The sequence below is a fragment of the Olea europaea genome, unplaced genomic scaffold, assembly GCF_002742605.1.
Source record: "Olea europaea var. sylvestris unplaced genomic scaffold, O_europaea_v1 scaffold2569, whole genome shotgun sequence".
NCBI lineage: Eukaryota > Viridiplantae > Streptophyta > Magnoliopsida > Lamiales > Oleaceae > Olea > Olea europaea.
In genome coordinates, this window is record NW_019243982.1 from 38180 (window position 1) to 42399 (window position 4220).

A 4220-nucleotide genomic window follows, 5' to 3' on the forward strand; every position below is an offset into this window, starting at 1 on the left:
TAAAATGTATTATACAATTACAAAACAATGTATTGTTGAAAGGACTTTACTACCCTTTTAGTTAATAATTGAAAACCAAACACTTTCTCACTTATAAAATTTCAAAACGAGATTCCAAGACAGAAAAAGCTCTCATCTTTCATCTGCTTGAACCTCAACATCTTAAAAAATGTTCAAACGCTGAAGTCGAAATTTTTTTTTATATCAATTACTTCAAATCGGTAAGTATATTTACGCATGTTTAACTTCGTTTCAGTAAATTAGTATACATTTGAATAGAGAAATTTTATTTTGACATAATAAAAGTTAGTATAAATTTTTTTAACAGATCTTACCTATCAAAAAAAATTGAACAGGTCTATAATTTTTTTCTTTAGAACCGTAAAAGAAAAAAATTCATGCGCAAAACAGCCAACAGTCGGCTGTTGACAGTCGACTGTTGGCACTGATTTTTTATGGTAATGATTTTTTCTTATAATTAATAAATGAAATTGATTAAATCTATTTCCTTGTGCAGATATAATAATCTCCGTCTGTTATTTCGGTGATTTCGAATTAAATGAAAATAATTGGTGGGAATGGAGATGGATGAGTGATATATGTGGTTGTATTGCAATTCTCATAACAGAGAGTACATCATACTCGAAAATGTACCAACATTTGCAAAATAAGCTGAATGTCGATCAATCTCAATACGATATGCAATTGAGATATCTATCCAACGGTTATGGGGATTCATCCATTTTGATGCCACCAATATTCGTTACTAATAATGTTGAATTGAATTATCTATCAGAATTGAATAAAATGCATCGGACTCCGACTATTTTTTGTGTGACTTTAATTAAAAAAGATATTATCAAAGGTGAACGCGAAGATTCAGATAAGGCGGATAACAATGATCGAGGTTTTTGGGAGACAGTGGAGATAGTTCCTGCGGATGATGTGATTATTCCTGAGACAGTTGCTTCTGATCGGGATGTTGCTGTTACGCGCAGAATTCCGTCGACATTTGAAGATAATGAGAATATAAATGAGTTTACAAATGAGAATTTGATTGCTTTATCCCGACAGAGACATGAGCCGGGTGGGAGCTCACAGGTTGGAACAAGTGGACCGTCCTCCAATTCTTCCCGTGTGGCTCCTGATGATGAGGACTTGTATGTCGAGCAACTGTTTGAAATCAAGAAAGATTTGCAGGAAACTATGCACCGACTGACATTAAAATATAACTTTGAGTTCAAGGTAAAGAAATCAAACAAGTCATTGTTGACAGTTGCCTACGTCGAAAACAGTTGCAATTGGCGCTTGAGAGCAAATACGATGGACACGAATGAGTGCTTCGTAATTCGCAAGTATTCACGGGAACATACTTGCGAAGTGGGAATTCTTCGAAACGATCACAGGAAAGCTCGATCATAGTTTATTGGTCGACAGATAATGCACAAGTATCAGGATCCACGGACGATCTACAGACCTTCGAACATCATTAACGACGTCCGTCGAGAGTATGGAGTGGTCATGAGCTACCAGAAAATCTGGAAGGCCAAAGAATGTGCGTTGGAGGATTTAATAGGATCGACTGAGGAGAGCTATGCTAAATTGGCCAGGTATTGCCATAACATGAGGACAACTAATCCTGGCACGACATTTATTATTAATACGGGGGGCGATAATTGTTTTAAGTATTTCTTCATGGCTCTTAGACAATGTATTCGGGGTTTTCAAAATGCAATGCGACCCGTAATTCTAGTTAATGGTATAACTCTGAAAGCTAAATATCAAGGCAAATTAATTATTGCTACATGTCAAGACGCCAACATCCAAATTTACCCTATTGCATTCGCATAATCGACAGCAAGAAAGATCTGTCCATGCGTTGGTTCTTTTCGAAACTGAGGGAAGTGATCGGGGAAGTCGAAGACCTTGCCTTTGTAACCGATCGGGGACAGTCTATAATAAACGGTATCGCTGAAGTTTTTCCAGAGGCACATCACGGGTATTGCATGTACCATATACAAGGTAATTTGAAAACTAGGTATCGGGGCAAAGGCATTGTTTCATTGTTCAGGAAAGCAGCCGAAGCTTACAGTGTTGAAGAGTGTAATAAGTTCATGTTCAAGATAGGAAGTAAATCATTATCGGCGTTGGAGTATCTGACGAACATAGGGATCGAACATTGGGTGCGATCATACTTTCCAGGACGTCGATACAACATGATGACGTCGAATAACGCGGAGTCTCTCAATGCATTGTTTAAGAAGGATCGAGAGTTACCAATTCTCGCAATGTTGAAAACATTCGTAACAAGCTGCAACAGTGGTTTCATGACCGACGTGCGGCATCACTGAGTTGCACTAGTGTGCTGACCCCAGCTCAAGAGGAGAAACTTTTTAAGGCGGCAGAGGTTGCGAGGAAATTGAATGTGAAAGCACTAGATGAGTTCCACTTCTCCGTGAAATGTGCACGTAATACGGCATATATGGTGGACTTGACTGATAACATATGCACTTGTACAAGATTTCAGTTGGAGAGTTTTTCATGTGAGCATGCAGTTGCGGTGGCCATGTATAGAGGCTTTGCAGCGAGAGCGTTATGCTCTTTATATTATACGACTGAGTCTTGGAGAACAGCATTTGCCGAGACTATATTTCCTTTGCCGAATGAAGCTGAGTGGGAAGTTCCAGAGAACATTCTCCCGTTTCATGATTTGTTGCCACCAGTAATTAAACCGCGTGGTCCTGGACGTCCAAGTACATCTAGAATACCATCTACCGAAGAGTTTCCTCGACTGCGTAGGTGTGGCAGGTGCAAAGCCATAGGGCATACTCGACAATTTTGTACCGGTCAAATTTCCCTAAATGACAATTAGACAGATACGTTAAATGATTAATATTTTCGTTTACTTTACACTGTTCAATATTTGTTCTTCATAAATGTTCAATGTTCAATATTTATTCTGGATAAATGGTATTTACAATGATTCATATGAAAAAATTAGTTCCATTCTCAGCATATGTGTAAAATAACAAAATATCAACTTACAGAAAAATAATTATATACATTGAACACAAATTTACAATTATTTCATAATCAGAGAAAATAATTAAATTTATAATGTGAATATTATATACATTAAACACAAATTTACAATTATTTCATAATCACAAGAAATAATTAAATTTACAATTTAAATGTTACATATATTTAATACAAATTTACGAGTCACCATTAAATTCGAACAAATCACATGTTAGCTTCTTTCTCCAGTTCTGTATCCACGATTGGTTGATTCCATCAACCTTATGTCCTATACTTAAAAATTCAACGTACTTAATGGCAAATATGCCGCAGTCGTCGCTACAATTGAACAAGAATGGATCAGTTCAGTACTGTGCAGCTAAAAACTAAACCTGAAAGATGAAAACAATGAAGTTCAAACACTTACCTTATGGGCTATCGCGATGTCGTCGTATTCCGAACAATCCGCAATCTGTCTTGTACAGTCATCCCCACTTGTCTGGCCATCATAGGAACAATTATAGCTACGGACTCCAGGTTTTGCTCCAGCTAGTCTTGTGTCAAACATGAATGATCTGGGTTGTATACATATATAGTCGTGTCAGCAAAAAGATCTCCAGCGTAACATAGTGCTTATTGATGCACGCTGGAATTAATAAACACAAAGTGACGTATACATAAAAAACACGAAATGAATAGTTCACTTACATCGTCGGCAAGCCAAGCTCTCGAAGTGGTGATATCATGGAACCACTTGTAAGCGTTCGAGACCGTCCGGTTACCTGTCGTGCGGCTAGCTCTGAATAAATAGAGAAATGTTAAAATAAGTATAGACGAGTTAGCGTATAGTGCTTTATTAAAATCATACAATACTTACCCGGGGATAATTCTCCTCCACTCCATCTCGAACGCTTCCAACTTGGCATTATCCACCTCCCTGAATAAGTTCGAGTGCCCATCGATAAACGTCCTCCTCTTGGCCTAGCCGTGAAGGGGAAAACAACATACTGTGACGGCACTCTCAACCTCTTGTCGACCACCTGCTCCGTCTCATCAACAGCATGTCTCTTACCCTTAATCACGACGGGCGTCCTCTCGACCTCTTGGGCCACCTCCTCCGTCATCACCTCATCCGTCCCTCCCATCGAGGCCTTCCCCTCCTTTGCCACCACCTCCGTCCCTCCCATCGGGGCCTCCCC